This window comes from Aulonocara stuartgranti (assembly GCF_965226115.1).
Source record: "Aulonocara stuartgranti genome assembly, chromosome: 23".
NCBI classification, from domain to species: domain Eukaryota; kingdom Metazoa; phylum Chordata; class Actinopteri; order Cichliformes; family Cichlidae; genus Aulonocara; species Aulonocara stuartgranti.
In genome coordinates this window covers 24,266,996-24,291,424 of record NC_138958.1, presented here as the reverse complement: position 1 = coordinate 24,291,424, position 24,429 = coordinate 24,266,996, and the positions used below count along the sequence as shown (strand labels likewise).

General features: G+C 41.9%; 2 long non-coding RNA genes across 3 annotated transcripts; both read right to left on the bottom strand.

The window, feature by feature from the left end:
- Positions 1-836: 836 nt before the first annotated feature.
- Positions 837-20,252, bottom strand: LOC309700525. Its single transcript, XR_014274688.1, has 4 exons — positions 20,168-20,252; positions 8,577-8,688; positions 8,266-8,394; positions 837-2,617 (listed from the first exon to the last, which is right to left on the bottom strand). It is a non-coding gene; the product is annotated as an uncharacterized lncRNA (long non-coding RNA).
- A 122-nt stretch (positions 20,253-20,374) lies between these two features.
- LOC309700523 lies at positions 20,375-22,762 on the bottom strand. 2 transcript variants are annotated; one of them, XR_014274684.1, is made up of 3 exons: positions 22,469-22,762; positions 20,663-20,768; positions 20,375-20,466 (listed from the first exon to the last, which is right to left on the bottom strand). It is a non-coding gene; the product is annotated as an uncharacterized lncRNA (long non-coding RNA). The 2 variants fall into 2 exon arrangements; XR_014274685.1 differs by having other exon boundaries at positions 20,718-20,768.
- Positions 22,763-24,429: the final 1,667 nt, after the last annotated feature.

Genomic DNA, 24,429 nt, shown 5'->3' with positions numbered 1-24,429 from the left:
TGCTGAGAGGTCTAGGAGAAGAAGAAGAAGTGAAGTTGGGTGGTAGAAATTCTGTCTGGCAACATCAAACGCCGTTATCGCCCACTTTCACCTGTTGACACTCAAGGGTGAAGACACTAGATTCGGCACCGTGAGCTGCGAGGCCATCACGTTCCCTTCGTCTTCATTCCTGTATAAACATCTCCACTGAGGAAGATGCAGATTGGTTTTGTTTGCACCAGTTCGCACTGGGGTTGATTCGGCTGCTCGCATCTGAAGTCATCTGGTTTATTTCCAAAGAGAAACGCTGCAGCTTTTCCACCTGAACTCCAGGGTCAGCCTGAGTGCACGAGTACGAGCATTTGGATCATTAGAATATTCTTCTCCCCCACCCGACTCCCACACAGAGGCACATTTGAGCCGAGAGAACATACATGTAAATGGCTGAAAAAAAAAGGAGAAGAAGAAGAAAAAACTCTTAAGGTCATCTTCTGATTACTGAACAAGTTCATCTTCTGAATTTCAACACCAATGCGAGAGTTTAACTTATTAATTCTGCACAACTATATTCTTTAACGATACAGCAAAAAGCTGTAATGCATTCCCCGCCGCCGTGCAGTCAGGGTCTATCAGGTTTTTCTGCAAAGCTCAAGTGAAAACCTGTAAAATTTCCCTGAAATTTTTGGTAATTTTTTTATTCTTTGTTTATTTATGCAAATAAAAAAAAAGTTGAAAAAACATTTAATTTATTCATGAGACACAATTATTAAATCACCCTGTGTGTATACTTTTTACTATTTTTTTATTGACATTAAGCTGTATTTAACAAACAGCACACAAAAATGAAAATACAGATTTTTATTATAACCTTTATTCAAACAGGTCTCCATCAGCAGTGAAGCAGACGTTCTAAAATTCCATAAAAGAACCCAGTGCTGGATTTCATGTTGTTTCACAAGGATTTTAAGGGGATTATCCATCAATGTTTTCAAGCTGTGTATGAAATAATCATCCCAAATATGGCAACAAGTGTTTCCCTTCGTGGCAGATGGCCGCCCAACCCTGAGCCTGGTTCTGCTGGAGGTTTTTTCTCCAACTGTTGTCAAGTGCTTGCTCAAAGGGGGTCATTTTTGTAGAGTCTTTTTCTTACATTATAAAGCGCCGTCAGGTGACTCTTGTTGTGAAGTATAGTGAAGTTACTACTACAGACCCACGCTACTGCATTGTTTGATTTGTGATTTTAGACTGCTTTAGGTGGTTGCTTAGCAAACCACCTCCATAATGCATAATTCAGGTTTATCAGATATAAATTAATTGTTGTGAAATAAAAATCATGTGACGCCCTTTAAGTCAGAAAGGTGCATAAATGCTACAAGTGGGTCATTGAAGCCTATTGTCAGGTGGTTACTAGGCAACATAACGACATCAAAATATCTGATCTAGATAAGAATCTTCGGCGGCCTACGGAGTACCAGTGTGTCCGGTTTGTGTGCTCAACTGCTGATTGTGCATCGCTTTTGAGCTGACACTCGGCCGTTGGCGGTCATTTCTGGCTCCAGTTGCCTTGGTAACCCCCTAATGTATTTGCTACCAGGTGAGGATATCCAGTGCTATCACTGGCAATCACTTCACTCGCTTGCCTCAAATTTTGATCTTATTTTGGGATCGGCCAACTTGCTTCGTCAGCATTTTTTTGGTCCACTGCTTGTAGTTGGTGAATGTCATTGGGCTAGTTTGGTTGCCGATCACCGCGTTACTGTGAATCGCTGTGTGCAAGCAGCTTGAGATATTTTTCCTTTATAATGGCTTACTGTCCTGTGGAAAGCCTCATCTGCTTTGCTAAAAATAAACTCTATAATGAGCACATCAGATGGATATTGATGTATTTACAGTGGGTTGTTACAGTAAAGTAGTAAGACAGGCAGCTCTCGGTTAATGGACTGATACTTGTATGGTGCATTTCTATTCAATCTGAGCATTCAAAGTGCTTTCTTACTATAAGCCTCATTCATTCACAACTTCTAACCTGACATTCACACAGGGAGATTCAGGGATCACTATCCCCAAGTTTGGAGGAACCAAGGATCAAAACACTGACGTGCCAATTGGTAGACGACTCACTCTACTTCCTGAGCCACATCCACAGCTGGAATGCCATAACCCCATAACATTGTGTTCACACATTTTGCATACATGTGTCATTAATTATCTTTGTTGATGTACAAATTACCCCACATGTGCTCAGTTCTTGTTTGTGCTCCTAAAAATTTTGTACCTAGTGTTATGGAAAACTTGGGTCCACTTGCTACATTTGCAAAACCGTCTATCAGGAGCCTTGGTGTTTGTATTGACTCAGCTCTGACTTTGGATGCCCATGTAAAATCTTTGGTTCACTCCTGTTTTTATCACTTGAGAAACATTCCTAAGCTGAGTCCCATTGTATCGCGCTCCGAATTAGAAATTGTCATTCATGCATTTGTTTCATCTCGTCTGGACTATTGTAATTCTTTGTTTACTTGTTTATGTGAAGCATCTTTGGAGCATCTACAAGTTGTTCAGAATGCTGCTGCAAAGCTTCTGACCACGTCCTCCAAGTTTTCCCATGTCACACCCCTGCTGATTCAGCTGCACTGGCTCCCTGTTAAATTCAGAATCCAGTTTAAGGTTTTGACCTTGACTTTCAGGGCTCTGCATGGACAAGCACCAACATATATAAGTGAACTTTTACATCCATACATTCCCAGCAGGTCCCTGAGGTCATGTGACCAGGGCTTGCTTGCTGTCCAACACACGAGGCTGAAAACAAAAGGCGACAAAGCTTTTGGGACTGTGGCCCCCAGATTGTGGAACTCTCTCCCTTTGAGCCTGAGATCTGTGGACTCAGTGGTCGCTTTTAAAAAACAGCTAAAAACTCATCTTTTTAAACTTGCTTTTGGTTGATTTTTATTTTTAGGTTTTAGCTTCTGTGAAGCACTTTGTGATTTTTATCTTGAAAGGTGCTATATAAATAAAGTTTTACTTACTGTTAGAGTGTCAGCTGGTTTCAATATGCATTATTTTACTGTTTTGGATCAACCCAATAATTTATTATTCCTCTGTGACACAACGAGGCAATGATGCTTATGGACATGCAATAACTTTGATGTTAGGCTTTTGAAAGTCTAGAATTATAAAGAAAAGATGTTTTAAATTGCCTTAAGATGGGAGCTCTCACGGGTTTTTCCAAGGAAACCTTACTTAAACACGTTTGCCATCTTTTGTCGTCCTTAAAAATATTTAAAACTCACTTATCATTATGTGTCATCATATCACAGTTTTCATTAGCCCATCGATAAAGTGTCTGAGAGTGACCTCGGTCGGAGGAGATTCGCTCCTTTGCTGAAAATGCAATCAGTAGATCTAAATGTGTGCAGATATTTTGTGTTGCAGTGCGTTTCGGTGAGGTGAATAACCTCCAGAGTTTGAGCGATGCACTGTACGACATAATCTCTTTCCATTTAAAGCTTTCACTTAAACACACTCGCACACACTTCAGTCCACTCATGTTCACACCTCCTTGAAAAATGAGGGTTTATGTAAATTTCTTAAAAACTTTGCAGATTTTTTTTCCTTTTTTTTTTTTTATATTCCAACCTCCCTGAACTGACAAATTAGTGCTGGAGCGCCCATGCGTACGGAGACTTAATCATCAATAATCTTTTCATTTCCGAGGGAGATTATTCAGTGGGGCCTTTTGGGTGACTGTGCTCTGACTCTGCACTTGCACACAAGAAAACATTTTTATGGTGCAACTTCTGAGCGTTGAGGAAACTATTGTGACTCTAGCTTCAAAACACAGCTTTTCTAGAGGGAATAGTAAATAATTTAGATGCATAAGAATCACCTTTGGGTGACTGTGAATCTCTAAGTGGCCTATTTTTATGATTTGGTCCATTTAAGTAGTTCAAGCGAGCACTATTGCTTTCTTTTATTGAGTACAATATGGCTTCTTTGTGCTGTGGTTAATTAATTTAGGGTGTTCTGGTAGGTTTGGTCATTGATCTAATTTAAACAAAATTTTAAAAACCTTCATAACTCAATGAACTCGTTCTATTCAGTGGGAACATTTAGAGCAGGGATGGATCTTAATCGAGTCAGTGAAACTGCCCTTTCTGTCAGTGTGAAGATGTTTAACTACACATAACCCCTGAGATATTTTAATATAAGATAAATTATGGCAATTTTAAATGAAGGTCTCCATTTTTTATATGATAAATGTGTAAAATTACAGAAAAATGATCATAGATCATTGCCCAGATTGTCCTGTATGCAAAAAATAAAGTTTTTGTTGTTGTTTTGGGGTTTTTTAACTGAAATTTCTATAGTAGATAATGATAAACGGCAACTTTTCTATCATTTAATTGTTTATCTTTTACATAATTACTTTGGTGTAGTATTAATGGCTGTGTGGGAGGTCTTTATCAGCTTTAAAACTAATATTAAAAATGTGTAAAAAAGCATTTTCCAAAGTCTTCGCCAGGCCAATTCTGGTCCCCGGGCCTTGTGTTCGACACCCCTGATCTAGGCCTTTACAGCTCCATAGGTGGCTCGAGACTTCAAACAAACAACTTTAATTCACTTCTTTCTTTTTTTCCCCTTTTTTCTTTCTTCAAAGTAAACATGGATCGTGATCATGCTGCCGCTTGTCTGCAGAAAATAAATAGATCAACCGCGTGTAGCTCATGGGAGTGGACAAGTGCAAATGAATGCCCTTAAAGTCAAAAATATGCACTAGACGGAGAAATCGTATGCATATCCAGTGAAGTGAGCCCACAGTCACTCATCCATTATACTAGCTTGGCACATTTTAGACACACACATGCTGGACAGACAGTAGTATCAAAATTCTGGAAAGAGAGATGTAGTGATAGTGAGGGGTGGAGGAGGAGGTGGAGGTGGGCAGTCAGAGGAACAGAGTGATCCTTGATTTTTATGCAACGCCTGTTCAAAATTCAACTATCCTTGAGGCACGCTTGTGCAACACTTTGCTGATGTCTGGAGGCCTGTAATTGTGCGCACACATCAATTATGGATCGCGGCTCTGGTACTCCTCGCCTCGTCCTCCGCCGGCTCCAATCAGAGCGGGGCCTGTAGCATGGTCGCACTCCCCCCAGTGCTATTTTTTAAATTTTTTTTACCGTCTTCTTCTTCGGCCGGAGCCAGTTTGATTACAGGTGTAGTACAGGCGGCCTTGTTATAGACCAGGGGGCTGTTTGGGAGGACTGGTGGTCCCCTTCTCCCCCCCCCCCCCCCCCCTTCTTTTCCTGTCCGGGTATAGGGGGCACATTGGTGGGCGGGTGGAGGGAATTAGGGGAGGAAGCATGGGTGGGGGGAATAGTGGTGGTGGTAGCTAAGAGGAACGAGGGGGGAGGCATCTGATTCGGCCATCACATCCCGCTAACAATTTCTGTCAGGTCCCTAGAGGTTCCCTAATGAGCCCCACCGACACGGCCGAAGGCGAGATCCCCGCACCGGCCCACTGAAGTGAGAAGCCAGAAGATCGGCACCTAGCAGCCTTGCAATTATTAATCAGACTTCTCGCTCTCTTTTTTTCACTCCACAGCTCTCTCTCTTTTCACTCACTCCCTCTTTTACTCCATTCATCTGTTAGTCTAACTGCTCCCCTCTTTGTCTCTGCCTTTACTCCCCCCCACCAGTGGGCTTTTTACATGCAGAGTAATATATAAAAAAACACGCAAACGTATAGCGGAGCTGCACATGTCTTGTCCGCGGCTCAGCTCTGCATGTCCTTTAGTGTTTGATTGGCCTACATTCTATTCTGCTCGATGCCTTCAGTGTCCCGCGTTACAGTGTGGGGGAGCACCGAGACATGAAGATTTGCTGTGTACATTTAAAAAACTGACGCTCATGAATGAATGCAGCAGTGTTATTACACAGCAGAGGAGCGCTCTTGTGTAACAAGCAGTTTGGGTTTGTTTTGTTCGATTACTTTATGAGTTTTAATGCTGGGCTTTAACTTGATGTGTAAGACTGATCACTGTGTCAATGTTCATAATGTTGTCATCAGCCACCAGACGTCTTTTACACCGCTGTGATTTTTACCTCTTCCTTAATAAAAGCTTTCCCTCTCTCTCAGTTTCTTTCTATCAATGCTTTAATTTATGTTTATTTCTTTAGTCTTAGCAATAATAGCGTCACACTGCACTCAAGTCAGTAAATCAGCTAATGACTGATTACACCGTGTGCTCATAACACACCTAAGCTCCAAAATAAAAAAGGTCTGCATTAGCTACTGAGAGGCTCATATCCACAACTGTGAGGGTTTTGAATTTTAACCTGAAGGTCTGGGAGAATATTTTTCAAAAATCTTGGAAAATAAATACAAAACAGACATATAATTATCTTTTTTTTTTTTAAAGATGTTAACAAACCTATTTCTGTGTTTATTAAGTCAACTTAAATACCAACGCTCTTTAATTTATCCAAAAATGTGTCATATTGTTATGTCAAATTATATTTTTGTCACATGGAGAGGTTACCTGACCATAGCTGGTGCTACAGCTATTTATATTATTCTAAAGAGTTTTTAATTTGTTTTTGTTATACATAAAGATAACAGTAGGAAATAACTGATTTGATCCCTCAGCTCGTCACCAGCCTGTGCCTCATCAGATCTGCAGTCACTTTATTGCTTTTAGCTTTCATGGACACGTGATCGTCTTTTCATCCTGATTTTTACTTTTACTGTAAATCTTTACAAGCAGAAACCTGCTGGTTAAAAACAAAGACACGAAGAAGAAGGAGAAGGAGTGTGAGGCTAAAACAGGGGTCTGCCATGTTTAACACCCTGGTGACGTGCAAACAGACACCTGCCATTAAACAGCTTCATTAGCAGCATAATAATACACAGCGGCTTGTTTTCTATGAGGGCAGGTTTGTGCTTTCATGCACACATGTACAGAGTCTCACCCACACACACACACACACACACTGACTCACTTTTATCCCTCCATGGAGGGGAAAAAAAAGGGAAAGTTGCTTCTCCAAGTCTGGGCTGACTCGCCCTGCGGCGAAACCTGACCTTTGCACCACAAAGGTGAAAAGCTCTGTTCTCATTGGTTTGAGAAAAATGCCTCCAGAAGTAACATTTTTCCCTCTTCACATCTCATCCTTTCATCGGTTATTGTGATTTTTTTCTCCCACTCTCCTCTGCCCCCTTTTCTTTCGTCCTCTGAGTGAAAACCTCCCGTAGCCTGCCCAGCCCGCCCCCTCCGACCCTAACCAACCACCGCCGTTACCACCGCTGCCTCCCCCTCCGCACAACTGCCGTCTCCTTCCCTGACAGGCCCTGATGTTGCTGTAACATTTTTATCACTGGGCGGCTGCGCACCTAGGAGAACGTGCAGGACGGAGCATGTGCTGTAGCTCGTGGGACAAGGCGAGGGGGGATTGTGGAGGAGGCGGGGGGAGATAAAGAGTAAGAACAATGTTCCAGGTATTCCTCAGGAACCTCGGGGGTTCGCTGCTTCGGGGTCAAGTTCACGCCCTTGCTAAGATGTGAATTGTTGACCCCGACCCGGGTGAAAATTGTGTACACACTCGCCTCCGATGAGCGACAGAGGAGCAATAAACAGCATGTGCTCTTGTTTTGATCTATTGCTTTGTCACAATATTGAAATGCTGGTGCAGTAGGTGTGACAGGCTTTGTGTTTACTGTCATTTGCATGCTTGCAGCTTTAATCTTGACTTTGATATTGCTTTGTACAATAAGAGTGAAAATAACTATTAATTTACACAGTTTTGTTTTTTTTTGCATGTATGAACATAAACACAGTTTTTTTTCCCCCACATTTAAATACTTAACAATCCAGTGTCGCTTTTTGAAATTGCAAAAACAATAACTGGCATACTTGTAAATTTTTTAACAGATATCGGATGTTTAATTAATGGATTTTTCTTGCCACAGTCAATAAAAATGTAATTACTGTGTAATTACTGCATAATTACTGTGTTATTATTATTTTATATACATTTTGCTCAACGTTTGATTAAAATGTATTCCCAGAATCTTTTTTAATATAATTTATTATTAATATTATTATTTTTATTTTTGGATTATTTAATTTTTTTAAATCTTTTACTTTTTCTAACCTCTGCAAGTTTTTTAAATAAGTATTGAGTGCATTTTTGAAGAAAAATATGCTCAAGATTTTAAAAAATAAATTAAAAAGAAAAGACAGAACACAAATATTATGCTTTAAGGATATGCAGTTAGGAAGGACTAACCACAAAGAACCAAAGCATACGGCATCGTCTTCATCTCCCTGGACTTCAACTTTCTGTCTCTGCTCGCTCCCTCTGTTGAGCGTTGATTGATGTCTGACCTGACTGTGTAGTCAACAAAATGGGTGTTTCCTAGCAGAAGGAGAGAGGGAGGGAGATGGAGAGGGAGAGAGAGGCTGCCTAATGAGAGCTGAAGACAATGCTGGTGTGATGAAAGAATGGAAGTCGCTCTGCTGGGATTCAGAATTAGAGGCAGAAATTGATGCTGCAAGTGAATCTAAAGAGCGAGGGAGAGCGAAAATGAGGCCACTTGCTTTAATGGCGTGCTTGTGCGTCAGCTAAAATGCTCTGTTAGGGCCTCAAAGGGAGACGTGCGCGGTGGTTAGTTGGACCTCAGCGACCCGTGCGTCTCCGCCGCGTTGTGACCTGTTTTGTATCGATAACAACAAGAATAAAGCACAAATTAATAAGAGAAATCAAACAGCAACACTTGTGTTAAACCTACAAGTCTTTAAATAAGTGAACGTACATTAAGTTAGTATTTTACAGCCTGAGAAAGGGAATTGTAGTTTAAGTGGTAAAATAATAAAGGTGGGAAAAAAAGAGAAAAAAAGAAAAGCATCTCCAGGAAAGGTGAGCAGAGAGAAGAGGCAGGCAATGTGCAGAATAAGAAGTAGGCCATCCACTTCCACTGCCTGCCTTTCATGTAAATATATTATGGCTAACAACCACTGCCTTAAAAATAATTAAGTCTGCCTTCATTTATTTATTTTTAATACAATTTTTACGTTTTATTATAATTAATTTAATTTGACGAATGGAAAAAAAATCACACAATTTAAGTCAACTTTGCAGAACTCGAACACTAAACTAATCTTCCTCTGTGCTCATTAATAACAGTTTTAACTTGAAACTTGTCTAATACTAAATGATAACAAATGTATGTCTTTTTTAAATTATTTTAAACAGTAATATTTAATGTTTAATGTGTTTCATCTGCCAATAAATTAAACCTACAGCCGCAATGGTACACGCGCCCAAACTCCAACAAACTCTTATATTATTTCTTCACGTGTACGATAGTTTTACAAGTCCTCTAAGGGAAAGTTATTTCTGGCCGTTACAGACTTGGCATGTTGCACAACTTTCCTCTCTTTATTAATTCATTTTACCAGGAAGTCCCGAGAGCTGGCCGAGGTAGCAGCCATGCAAATTCACGGCATGTTATGATGCATAAAGGTGCGACTCATGCAGTGTAATACGTAAAGATTTACAGCAGTGGTCTCTCAAGAGAAACAGCCACATGCCTCCTTCACAGCCTTCTCTGTAATCCCTTTAAAGTCCCGAATGGGTCTGAGCGTCTTTCTGAACCCTACACACTCAGTACAAATCACTCCTTGCTTCCTTAGAAAAAGCCACCTGTAGCTCCTCTGCAGAACGTAGAGCACAAAATGAAATGTGTAAACGTCTTCTCTTTAGATGTTGAGAAGAAACTGTTTTTAATTGTGTCATGAACCCAAATTCATTCATGCAATTGAATACACACTTTTTATATGTATGTTCACGTATAAATAAAGTGAAAGAAGTCTAATCTGAATGTGTTGAACTCCACCGATCACAGTGGTGATGGTGTCCCTGTTTTCAGTGTGGAAAAATGTAAAAACTGCACAATTTGTTTTCCTTTCTCTTTTTCTGCTTTATTATTTTCCCGACGAGTTCCAGCATCAGTGTTCAACCGCATACCCACGAATCATTGATTTCTCGGGGCACTCATTAAAACTTAACTTTCTCCTCATCTCAAAAATCCGTCCTGCTGAGGTGCGTTTTTGCCCTCTTAGACAGAATCTCAGGGCAACACTGCGCATGATAAACACATGAGGCAGCACAGGGGCAGATTTAGGTGTGTGTGTGTATAGGTGTGTGTGTGTGTGTCTAGAGGACGAGAGGTGGGAGTGCGAGCAAAAGGAGAGGACAGAGCGCTGTGAGGGTGTTGGCAAGGAAGCTATAGTGTATTTGGTTTGTGCTGCTCCTGTGGGTTTGTGCATGTGTGTGCTCATGGGGTGAGTGATGGAGAGGGGTGAAGAGGAGGTGGTGGTGGTGGGTTTGGGTGGTAGCCCCGCTGTTTGGCCATACGCTCCTGCCTTCTCTTGCCTTTTCAGCATGGCTGACCAGAGAGCTCATTTGCATTAGTGGTGTGTGTGTGTGTCTGTGCGGTGGGGTGTTGGATTTTGCTTGAGGCCTGTCTACTCTTCCAGGCAGCAGACTGGTGTGTGTGTGTGTGTGTGTGTGTGTGTGTGTGTGTGTGTGTGTGTGTGGCAGCATGAATTGGGGGGGGGGGGGGGATCACGCTCTGGCAGAGAGGACGTGTCACATCCATGTAGCCCCCGCTAATCAGCGCCGGCTTGAGCCACGGCCAACTTGCCGAGGCCTCGCTTCCCTTCCACACCATGTGAAGAAATGCAGATAATGGGGCACACTGCTGCAAGAAAGAGGCATGCTGGGAAAATGCTACATACACGTAGGGGGGTGAGAGCTGCCGGTGGACGAGCTAGGAGCTCAGCATATGGGAAGGTATTGGGTGTATGTATGTGTGTGCGTGGAAAGGCAACAAGCACACATGTGCGCTCGCTCCCTGACAATCCACCGGCAACTCTTTTCCATTGCAAATCCTCAGTCATTTGGTGAAGTGCTAGTGACCCCTATGGGCAAGATGCTGTGATTTTTGGCTATTCATGATGTGCATGGTTGAATTTTCTCTAACCCGGTGGAGAAAAAAAAACACATGCACATGCCATGTAAAATATTTCTGACTAGCAGTAAGGGTTTAAAATACTGTACTCCTGTTTTTATTTCCTCACCTCTTAAAGTTACTGTAGGTGATGTGAACATTTCCAGGGGATTAGTGCCAAAAGGATGATACAAGACTATGTGGGGGGAAAAGGTTTAAAGACCATACAGTGTATAACAATGAGGCACACTGTACAAACTGTCCCTGTTCAACGACAGCAGCAGCTCAGTTTATAAGCATGAAACTGTTATTTTACAGTGAACCTGCTTAAATCCAAAACAGTACTGTAAAATGTTACAGTGCCGCATATCATTTTAATTTTTACACTATGATGCTGTCATTTTAGCGGTCCTGTTATACTGACAGCAGGTTATCACAGTGCGACACATAATTTACATTTTTACAGTAAAATACTGTAATTTTAGTGGGTCAATGGTACATAAAGTAGTTTATTACTGTAAAATGTTACAATCTTGCACCAATCTTTACGTTTTTACAGTAAATAAGTGTACTTTTAGTGACCCTATTGTACATAAAACAGTTTAGTACTGTAAAATGTTACAGTGTGACAGATAATTTACATTTTTACAGTAAAATACTGTAATTTTAGTGGTCCTATTTTACATAAATCAGCTAATTGCTGTAAATAACATCTATAAAACCAGCATTCTTCATGCTAAAGTAGTTTTGATGCCCTTGGATCTGTTTCCTAAATTCATTTTCTTGTCTTTCATGATAAGATGTTAGCTTCTGATGCAGGAATTGTGTTGCTTTTAACATTTCAACACCCCAAAATGGCCAGACGTGACAAAATATTTCAGCAGTCTCTGTCATCGCGGTTCATTGCAAGCTAAATCTTAACACCATTCTCAGCCACACAAACACCAGAAAACACATCATGTGTCCTCAACAGTCCGAGTCTAAATGCAGCATAATTAATAATTATTAAATAATTAAAATAACCATCACAGCACTACTGAGCTGGTGTTTTGAACTTAAATAGCTACATTCCCATGAGTGTTTGTGCTCAAAAGTGAAGTCTCAGTAACTTGGTTATTTCTAATACTTCTGAAACTCAAGCCTGACTTAACAGACAAAGTACAGTAGATTCCTTCAAAAGAAAATGGTACATTACTGTGCAAAGTTTTCTTTATTTTAACAGCAATCAATTACAAAATGCATAAGGGGCTGATTATTAGCATATAACCCCCAAACTGAACTAGACGTGAATAAAAATAGAGACAAATGTCACAGCCAGCTTTGTGAGGTTGCTGTGCCTACAACCTACAACCTAGAGAAACCAACACGTCCAATGACAAATGTTTGCTGCTGCACTGAAAAAACTTAACAAAATAAAACTCAAAGAATACAACAGGTTTTTATTTTTTCAAAACAAAACAAAAATCTGTTAAATTCTTTAGTTTGAAACCCGGAAGTGCGCAAAGTTTCTTCATAATTGCTTTTATTGTCTCTAATCTGATTGAACCTACTGAGTCCTTCAGCCTGCACGCTTTTATTCCAAATGTGTTGAAACCATCTGATGTCACAGTCCCATTTTAACCCTTGCACAACCTCCTTTCTTTGCCAGTACTGTAATCACTTATGGTTATGCCAGTAAACCTCATTTGAATTTGAATGGGCCAATGTGTGCGTGAGTGTGAGAGAGGAAGGATTGTGACAGCAGCAGTATCAGCGGTGAACAGCACCCACCTCCGCCCCCCTCCCCTCCTGCCTCACCTCCCTCAGGTCTTCAGAAAAGAGGACTTTGCCTGAGCCGAAACCTGCCGCTCTCATGCTATCATCCTCGACAAACAAAAAAGCAGCCAGGCGAGAGACAGAGGCACGGAAAGAAGCGAAGGGGAAGAGCGACGGAGAGGAGAGGGATGAGCTGAGGAGGGAGGGATGGAGTAAACCGTGGGGAGAGGTTTAACCCGGCAGGTTCAGATTTTCGAGCGACCCCTGTGTTTTCCTTCTCAGCCTTCGTCGTGGCAAACGGGCGGCGAGCAGATGTGGCAAACACGACACCCTTAACCCAAACCCCAGCCCCCTCCAACTTCAAGTCTTCTAAGCCCGTCTGATCCGCATCTTAACTTAAGGAAAATATAATGTATTCCAAAAGCAGGAAAAATAATATGACACAAAGGGATGATAAATAGCAGGATGAGGCCTGTAATAAGCTAAAGGGGGCTACGTGGATAATAAGCCCCGAGTAGGAGATGTGGAGACCTGGGCCTATATGCTTCTCCTTTGCCCACCCGGGATCTCTAATCCTGGGCTTTGAGGGGGAAGGGGAGGGTAGGAGGAGGAGGAGGGGGGGCGGGGGGGTGCTGAGGTTGAAGTTAGTGTAAGATGCATTAGTGTCTTCTACACATGTGCGCCCTAATCCCTGCTCTCCAGCTTTCTCTGAGCCGCTTTTGTATTTCATTTTCTCTCCTGCTCTCTTCTCCCATCCCCACCCCGCATCGTCCTTTCTGCTCTCTCTCCCTGCTCTATCTTGACCAGTTAAATCCCGACGGGGCCGGCGGAGTGACAGGCCCCATTCAGCGGTGTGCTGGGGGTGACAGCTGGTGAGAGGCCCATGTGAAAGAGCGTTGCCCCCATGATGCCTCCGCCACCCCTCCTCTTGCCGTCCACACACACACAAACACACACACACACAGCTAAGGCAGAACTGAAGGTCTGGGCAGCAGCTGAGCCATCGCCCCCGTTGTGTCCTGCCCCCCTTTTTTTTGTCTCACCGGTCAGTCCAAAAGAAGCACCTGCGCAGGAAAAACAGGTAGCTGGAGTCCGATTGTAGCGTTTTTACCCAAACGTACCTGCCAGTCAACCCACATGGACAGAAGAGTTTCAGCCAAGCAAAAGACAGGTTTACTGAAACGACCCCTCTGACGGTTTATAACCGATCACTTTTGATGGCTAATGTTAGCAAAACTGCAGTTTAACAATCTCTGACATTCCCTGTTACATTCCCTTGTCTGCAAGGTCCATGTTTGGATGAGTCTGGTGTGGAAGAGCTTTACTGGCCCGCACAGATCACTCATCTCAATCCCATCAAAGACCTTTTGGAGGAACTAAAACAGAGTCCATTGTCCCTCTCTGACCTTACAGATTTTCTTCTGGATGACTGGACAAAATCTTCTATAGAGCTCAATCTTGTGGATAGCCTTTACAGAAAAGTGTCTAGCATAGTAAACAAAAGACGTTTGCATGTATAGTATGCTTTCTCCTCAAATTTAGGAGATGAGCCGAGGTATTTTTTTAAGTTTCAGGAGTGAGAGGTCTGGAGTGCAAATCCTAATGAGAGAGAAAGAACAGGCGATGCCCCGTGTTGTGTTTTAGAATTTATCTTTAGCTTGAAATCAGGACTTTTTTTCCCTCCAAACTATTATCACTACAGCTGCAACTGGATCTATTAAATGCAACATTTAAAAGCTTTTGATTTTTATCTTTGCACTTGTGTTTGTTTCAGACATTAAAGTATATATAAAGGATATTGTGTCACAGTGCGGGTCTTATTTTTGTAACTTCGGCTATCATTTTTATTGAAAAGATGCTGCTTGTTTGATATTTCTGCAGTAGATCCAAGCAGTGAACAGCAATTTTTGTCTCTCCCCAGCTGGTTCAGGCAGATGTGCTGCCCTTCCTGAGTTATTTCCCTACTGTCACCAAGTTCTTGCTAAAGGGAATTAATTGGGTTTCTTGCTATAATACCATAAGGTCTTTACCTTACAATGTAAAGTGCTATATATATAGGTGCTATATACAATAATATAATATTCTATGCAAAAGGATTAGAGTTGCTGGAAAATTATATGTTTTAGGGGGATCTTCTCAGAATTCTGACATTTTTATCTGAATTCTGATTTTTTTTTTTCACTGATTATAATCTCGGAATTCTGATTTTAATATCAGATTTCTGATCTTAATCCTTGAATTTTGTTTGTTGTTTTTTCTGAGAATTCTAATTTTCACTTCAGAATTCAGATTTTCTTTCCTCAAAAATTCTAACCTTAATCCTAGATTTATTTTTTTTAGGCTTCTTACCTTACATCTTATGTCCGACTTCAGACGTTTTTTTTCCTCATAATCCTGATTTCTTTTTCCTCAAACACTGAGTTCAGATTTTTTTCTCTCAGAATTCTGTTATTGGAGAATTCTTTTATTTTTCCTACTGAATTCTGAGGTCATCACCCAAATTCATTCTTTTTCTTTAGTGACCCAACTCCCAACAATGTAAGTCAGTTAAAATAAGACTGAGCACTTTTCTGCGCAGATGGTTTTATTGTAAAGCATCTTCAAAAGTCCTAAAAGGCAAAAATGGCACACAGAAGCAAAATGTCAACAAACGAAGCTAGACGTCTAAATATGAGTAAGATCCAACTCGAGATAAAAACTGGGATCATCTTTTCAAAACAATAAAATCCAACATAATTAATTCATTTTGATGGCATCTTTACTTTCTGTGCCTTCAACATTAAAAAAAAAGTGCCTGTTTTAAGAGGGCCTTATTAAGAGTGTGTGGCAATGGTGATCTTGCCACAGGAAGCACACAAACTCCAGGTAAAATAGACTTTAAACCGTTTAATCCTCTAACAAAAATGCCCTGGGTATTTCACTACATGAAATACGAAATAAAACAAAGAGCCTTGCAGCGAAGAAAATGACAGTCAGGGTTTAAAATCCATTTGAATGTGTTTTTGAAGCAAATGCAGAGGCTTCAAACAACAAGGCGTCCAGGTCGAGTCGCAGGGAGCACAGAAAAAAACATTTATTTCTGTGAAAAATGTCAAGGGTTACGACTTTAACCATCATTCACAGTCACCTGGAACAATTTTAACTTGCTTGGTGGGTTTGAATGAGGCTCCACAGCATCCAGCTACTTGATCCAACTGCCCTCCCTAAAGTACAGTAGCTGGTCTGCTCTCAGCACGGCTCTCTAGTCAGTTCAGTTCATTAACAAGGGGGAGCTTGTGTTGCTCTGAGGCCTGCAGTACCGTGTGTGTTTGAGTGAGCACCACTGATGGACTTAGAGACGTGTGTGTGTGTGTGTGTGTGTGTGTGTGTGTGTGTGTGTGTGTGGCCCCGTCTGGTGCTGCCCTCATGTCGTCCATGACAGGATGTTCTTTCTCTGCCCCCGGCTTGCTTGCAATGCCTGGTGTCCATCAATCTGTGTGTGTGCCCTCACCTGCACCTGTTTATATGTGTGTGTGTTTGCTACCACATTATGGCATGTATGTGTGTGTGTGTCTGCTTCCCTGTTCGCCTGCCTAACGAGGGTCCCTAGTCCATATGTGACTTCCTCATTAACGGGCCCACATGACAGGGACAGAGGCGCTGGCCACTGGCCCAGAGTAGGGCTGACACCGCCGGACCCCCAGACGCCAGCGGGACCGTGTGTGTGTGTGTGTGTGTGTGTGTGTGTGTGTGTGTGTGTATGCTCGGCCACAGATGCCCTAACCATGTGGCCCCCTGTTCTCTCTTCCAGTTAGGGCCACTAATTACAGGCTGGATCTCTCCCCTCTTCCTCCCTCTCTGCATCCCTCCATCCCGTCCCTTCCCTTTCCCTCCTCTTTTTGTCTTCTTTTGAAGTGATAATGGTATCATTGGTTTCTAATTGGCCAGTGAAGATTGATTGTAACAGACAGGAAACGCTCACGATGTGCTGCAGAGTCGCTAGTCTGAGAAGGTGTTCGGTTGAAGTCGGGCTGAACACTGTGCGAGAGACACAGACAGAGATTTACAGTGCAACGGGGGCTAATAAACACAAGGACAAGCTGAAAATAAAAGTTCGAAAGGAGCAGGTTGCGAGCGAAATGACAGACATCCCCGCAAGGACAAACAAGCGCCGCACAACAGTTTGAAGCGTCGGTGCTGGCAGTGTGCGAGAGAGTCATGCCAGGCAAGCCGCCATAGGTAATGACTGACAGGCTGTCACACGGAGACTGCTTTTCGGGACTTCAAGTCAACTCTGCAAACACTACCCTGCCTGCCATACCTGGCAGAAGCACAATTGGATAACAAGCGGGGCTGTTTGCACTGCCGGTGCTACATTCAGTGGGAGTCACGGCGAGGAACAAATAACGTCAGCAAAGCCTTTTTTTTAGTGCAGTTAGCGGTCACAGGGAGTGTTTTTCCCATCATGCTGAGCTGTAGCAAGGACACAGAAAACACCGACTGACACTTAATTCCACCCCATGCACACTCCAGTACTGTAGACTACAGTACTGCAGTGTGTACTGTACTATATATATGAATTCTAGGGGATGTGGTTTCATCAAGAAAGCTGCAGGGCTGCAAAAATATTAATAATTATATTTAATCATTAACAAAACTATAATTTCTAAGTAAAGAAGTGACCTCTACCACCCTCACAATGGCTTATTCTAAACGAGAATCAACATTTGCCAACTTTATACAGAAAGGTACAGTCCCAGCAATTAAGGCATTCATGGTTTGTGCACATTGATTTGCATTGCAGTCTTTCTATTGATTAACAGAGGGCGACTCCAAAAAAAAATCACGTGGTATAAAAGTCTATGTGAAAATGTCTCCACTTCCTACTTAATGTATTGCCTTAGTAAATGGGAAATGCCACTAGTTTCAAGTCTGAAGAAATAGAGCAATCCATCCATCTATTCATATTCAGGTGCTTATCTGGGTTCAGCTCATGGGGGAAGCAGCTTAAACAGACCTCACCCTCCCCAGCCACCTTCTTACGCTCACCTGGGGAAACATCAAGGTTTTTCCAAGCCACCTGAGAGATGCAATCTCTCCAGCGTGTCCTGAGTCTGGGTCATAACTCCAACACCTCACCTCAGAGGTCATCCCAGTCAGATGTCTGAACCGTCTTAACTGGCTCCTTTCATTATGGAGGAGCAGCTGCTGTTTTCTAAGCCCTCAATGTTTCTCTAAATTTTAAAGGAAGTTCATTTACACCATTTCTATCTGTGATCTCATTCTTTCAATCACTATCCAGCGCTCGTAACGATACTTGAGGTAGGGACTTCTCTGTTTACCACATGGCCCAAGTTTGTCCAACAGTCACCCGTTCCACTGTACCCACACACTAACAACACCCCAACACATTTAAACTGCGCCACTTGAGGCAGGAACTCATCCCAGACTCAGAGTGGGCACAACACCCTTGTCCAACTGAGAACTGGTCCAGTGAAAGCTGGAGGTCGCCACCTAATGAAGTCAAAAGATCATCTGCAAAGATGAGCCTGCAACACCTGGCTAAGCTCTCAGTTGAACGGTATTGTGTTGTTAATTCCATCAGCAAGGAAAATGCCAAAAATCTACAGTCTGGTAAGTAATGAACCAAAAAGAAAATTCTCCAGTTTGTGACCCAGCTACAGGGGAGGAAGGGCACAAGTCATTGTACTCCAAGCGCCAAATCGATCATTTCTATTGAAAGCTCAAGTACATTTTCACAGTGTACAGGCTGTGAGCTGACCTGCTGCTCTTTGTGGATGTACACAACTTAATTGAACCAGATGTTTTGTGAGTGGTCATAGCTGATTTCCATCCCCTACACCAGCAGTCCCCTGGCCCGCCCGGGAGTCGTTTGATACTGGGCTGCGAGAGCTGAGGCTCAGGTGTGAAATTTACGGTTTTCAGGATTTTTATCGGTTTTTATCGTTATTTCTTTTAATCATTTTTCTCGTGAATTCGGTTTCCCCGGGTCTTTCCTAGGGATGGGTATCATTTAGGTTTTATCCGATACCGGTGCCAAACCGGTACTTTTGAAACGGTGCCGGTGCTTAAACGGTGCTCAAACTGGTGCTTAAAGAATGAAGAACACAAAATTGGTCCAAAAACCTCTCATGTTTAACTGTTTTCCACTTTTTCTTTGGTCATTTTAGTCTTTTTGGCCAGGGTGAAGGGAGTATCTGCCATCAAACAAGAAGACAGCCGCATCTACGCCGTAGATGCCGTAACTACGACGGTGTTTGCTAGTTCACCTTACATGCATTAATTTAATAACGTGGTTAGCCTACTCAACGTAAAGTATACACGAACAACATTAAGCTACTCACCAGAGAAGAAAGGCTGCTGCTGCATCATCATCTGCCATCATTTCTGCTACACTGGCAGGGCTAGGGGCCAGGACTGTACTCTTCGGGTTTTTGGGGGATGTTGCTAACTCCGGGTCCGAAAACAGGCAACCCACCCGCAGTAGATGTGCTCGTGTGAGGTCTCGCAGCAAGCTATCAAATACGGCGCATTTTTCGGCTTTAAAAAAAAACGGTATGCGTTGCCAGGTGTTTCATCGGATTTGAGGTGTTACCTCCTTTGACAGTATCACAGTATCACCTTAAAGCACTTGTTGCAGGCTGCTGAGTTTGCATATTTTGCTGTGAAGTACAGCCAGACTTTTGAGCGCTTCGCCTTGGGCATTTTTAATCTGTAGCTCTGCTCTAAAAGAACGTACGTACCTGGACCCGCCTACTATCCTCGGAAACCGAAAAAAAGCACCGAAATAAAGCACCGAAATGTGCGCTGCTTTTTGGTCTGGTTACTACCGTTTATGTCAGAACCAGTGCCATCATGGCACCGGATACTGGTACCCATCCCTAGTCTTTCCCAATGTGTTATGGATAAATCTTCTTTTTTTTGCTACCGGAACTGGTTTTATTTTGTTGTATTTTTCCGCGACACCTTAAAGGTCGGTCCATGAAAATATTGTCATACATAAACCAGTCTGTGCCACAAAAAAGGTTGGGGATCGCTGCCCTACACTGAAAGTACACTGTTTACGCTGTCTATATATCAGACACTATACAGTTAGTATGAAGGTGGAATAGATCTCACCATCATCAGCTAAAATTGATATGAATTTCTGCTACACTTGAACTCATGAAACCACAGCCACCTTGCACCAGTCACACACTGTTCTTTACTTCATACCCATCACAGTACAACAATCTAACCTGTTTATCCTGCATTAACCTGCAGAGGATTTTCATGCAACCTTTAAATAACACAGTTAGTCTACCTCAGTTTCTTTTGCAGCATGTTTCATGAAATGAAAAAACATAATGTCACATGTACAGACCCGATATCTGATTTTAAAAATGAGGACTTGCATGTAAGCTTTAAATGAGCAGTCCTTACCTTTAAGTCTAACCTCTCCTCTTCCTCTCCTGTCTTTATCTTTCTTCATCTCTAAGTGACGTTAGCTCTTTCTTTTCTCTCCCTGTGAAAAACAGCAGCCGGACCTTAAGCTAGTAACACACTGTAAGACAAACTTCACACAAGCAGTTTGTGTGTTTGCTGATGTTTGTTGAGCTGATTGAAATGTTGCATTTGAAATTATCTGCCAGAACATATTCCTCCTTTTATGCTTGCTCCTCTTCAGTCGGGCTAGCTTGATGCTAAAGTACCGCGAACACAACTTACAGACACCAGCAGTCCTTCCAGTGTTGTGGCAAAAAAAATGAATAAATGAATAAAAACACAGAGCCACACTAATCCCTGACTCGATAGTCATAGTCAGGGGTTAGACTGTTTAGACTGTTAATTGGTTCAATATGCATTAAAGCAAAAGTAACGAAAATGTAGGAAGTAGAAAGTTGTCCCGGAAAAAAAACTACTAGATAGTACAGATACCTGAATATTCTACTGAAGTATAGTAACAAACTATTTGTACCTTGTTACTTCCCACCTCTGGGTTCATGGATGTAGTGAAGGAAGACATGCAGATTGGTAGTAATCCCTAAAGGGAAAAAAAACGTTGGTGATTCCCATATGGAAAAGAAATAGTAAAAACTTATATGTGATTACTCATTAAAGTGGCCACTTTCTCATTACTTTCATACATTGTTTTAGTAAGTATCCAAAACATACAAGTTTCATTATATAATTTTTCAAGGGATCTTATATCCAGTGTTGGGTAAGTTACTTTAAAATAGTAACTTAGTTACATTACTTGTTACTTCTCTCAAAAGTAACTCAGTTACTTCAAGTTACTCGTTACTTTCAAGGTAACTAGTTACTAGGGAAAGTAACTTTGGTTTTACTCAGAATTCTCTTGTTAATGTGTTTCTTCCATAACTTTGCCAGTCTTCTAGCTTGCTTACTTGCCACAAGTGCACTGTGCCACCTACCAATAGAAAGGAAAAGATAATGTGCATATTTCCACGAGAGAAATCCCACGCCTGGACCGTCATTGACTGCTGCCATGATTCTAGCCTACGTCACAGCGTCATGTGCGCTTTTTACATCCAACACAAAAACTGCAATCGTGGTGCTTTCAATTGTGCTCAGAACTCGGAAATTCTGCCTTCTGAATAGGAAGATGTAGGCAACACCAGACTGCAGATGAGCTGCACACAGAGCTGGACTGGGACAGAAAATTGGCCCGGGCATTTTGACTAGAGACCGCCCACCATTATAGGAAAAATCATAAAGCCTTTGAATGAAAATAAACACTGTTGTGACAGTGATGTACACTCTTTTGATGGTATATATGCTTCAATCTATCAATCGTTTGTTGTAAGAGTCAGATAATTATTTTTTAAAAGCTAGACATTTTAAATGAGAATAAGAAAGAAAAGTATTTCTTTGTGCCCCCCTTTCCCTGTTAATGCCCTATCTGGCCCCCCCTGGCAAAACTTTGCTAGATCCGCACCTGCACAGTTACCAGCTGTCAGCTACCTAAAAAAGGATCCTGGTTTTATTTGTCTCTCAGAAACAGTTCATAACTTCCCTTCAACTCATTCATGTCACCTAAAAGGTAAACCTGTTTCTCCATCACCTGTTCAGCTCTGATGATCCAGTAAGGACATCTCCTGGTTTCATCTTCATGTTTCCCTCTCACCAGATAACCAAACCGACATCATGACCAGCAGGTTTACAGCTGTGGCTCCAGCAAACATCAGCTGATACTAGAAATTAATATTAAATAAATTCTAACAACAGCTGATCAAGCTTAAACCTGCTGCTGTTGTTTAGCGCGACATCCGCTGGTTTCCTCTTTCGGCGCAAAGTGAGCGATAAACAAACAAGAGAGAAAAGCCGATCAGCTGATCATTGATCAGTTTCATGATTGAAGTAGAAACGAGAGAGGGAGGGGAGAGAATGAGAGAAGAGGCAGCTGTGCAGCAAAGACACAGAATAACTCCAGCTTTGTGCCTTTTTCATTGTAGCTGAATTACGGGACAAACTGTTCCTTTTCACCTCAATAAGAAACGCGTAATATTTTCTCTGAATACCAGACGGGACGGTTGGCAACTCTAATAACTTATGAACAAAATAAAGTTCAACATCATTAACTTCATAGCACCACCCAGCTGTATAGAAACTCCGTCATGCTAGCTAGCAGGCAGTACGGAAAAAGTCAGAATAACGAAAATAAACTCCACCTAAACTTGGTTCATATCTGACCCAGAGAGACTGCAGGTCATAACTTCTTACCTGAAGTTCAGTTCACACTTGGACCGGCGGCCGCCTCGGGTCTCTTTTCCTCCTGCCTCCCTTTTCCTTCATCCACCTGCTGGCCTCCACCACTTGCTAATGTTACTGAATCTGTGGAAGCTCCGCGATAGCCACCACACGAAGTAACGAGTAACGAGCCTATCTAAATCCCAGTAACGACTAACACGTTCCTGATTTTGGCATAATAACTAGTTACCGTGCTCGTTACCACAATAATAACGTAGTTACTGTAACGCGTTACTTAATAACGCGTTAGTCCCAACACTACTTATATCTGTTTTCACTCTTATATGCTTTTCATACAAGTTTCACACAAGACAGATACAAACTTTATAAGATTTATATATATCTTTTCCATATGGGTTAAGGGAAGCACTCTGATAACATTTCAGTCCTCAATAGCGTATTGCAGTGCTGAATGTTTTCTTGTCCTGTGGTTGATTGAGTCTTTCAGTGTGCATCATGTCCCATCATCTCCTCAGATTTTCAATCAGATCCACACTTGTTGTCTTCATCGTGGTGGTGATGCATCTAAGCTGCACTTTGTTTCCTGTTTGACTGTTGTGCTAAAGATCTGAGGGTTAAAACACACGCTAACATTTTCTCCAAGGTTTCCACCACTTGATCTTTGACGGGTGCATTTTTACTGACAGTAGAAAAATGTCGTACCACTTTGAAACTTCCAAGTTAAACTCACCATTTTTCCACCAGTCGTCAGCATTGCTAACCTCTGCTTCAGAAAACATGACTCTCAGCTTTCTATTTGACCTATTGATGGATAATTCTGTTTTTCTTTCCAGTGTACTCGCCCACAGGGTCTTTCTTTACAGGTCATACACTTCGAAAATCGACATCTGATGGAGGCTTTAAAGACAAATTCACCTTCCAGCAGATGTAGGTTTTTAAGCTTAATTTCAGCATTCACTGGCTTTTGTGCTGCATAAAGCCAGAAATTATAGATTCAATTAGCACAACTGGACAAGAAAGGAAAAGAGGACAAGTTGAATAAAAATTTCAAATGTTACTGAACTTACTGTTCAGAGCAGCTTTGAATTAAAAAAAAAAAAACTAAACTAAAGGAGCTACAGTAAGGTTACCAGTGTCCTGGAGATGTACGCCCCCTCTGACAACCACCAGCTGGCTCCTTGGCACCCTCACTGACCTCATGATCTCCAGGTCTGAGCTCTGATGGTTCACCTACTACTGTACTTGTCAAGTTCACACGTTTCACACGTGTAGACCCTCCCTTATTACATACATGATCATTTCAGGGTCACAGGTACACCATCAGGGCACTAAGTCTTGTGCTTTCACTCTAATTTTCTCCAATAAAACCTGTTTCTGGAGCTTTTAAATTGCTGTAAAGATGGGTGATCAAACAATAGCTGGGAGGATTTTAACCTTTGCCAAAAGGTATAAAGTACAATTGAAATCTAAGCAGATCAAAGACTAGGATGTTGTCCATAATTTGTTGTTTCCGAGTAAATCTCCCTAATCTATCATGGTAACATAACGCTGCTATCATCACAGCAGGAGGGAAGTGGGGAAAAAGAGATGAAGAACATTTCCATGTCCATAATTACAATATGCTATTGTGCACATTGTCAGAGGTTTTGGAAGATGGAGGGTGGAGGAAATGATCGCAATCATTATGCTATAGCTTGGATACAAAAGTATAATTTACAGCTGTGGTATAAATACAAGATTTAACTGCGAATTATTATGCACATTTAAGAGTACGACTCTCTGCGGTGGCTGATTGTCTTGCAGAGACGTGTCGGCTGCTCGGCTTTTCTGCAGATGGTCTGGCTCAGATTTTTCAGTTAACTTCAAAATAATTACCTGTCACACAAATGCCCAAAAGGCCCCAGGGGCAGTTTAACACTCTCAGCACATATCATTTTTCTCTTAAGCCACCACACAGCGTTAAAATTAATGCT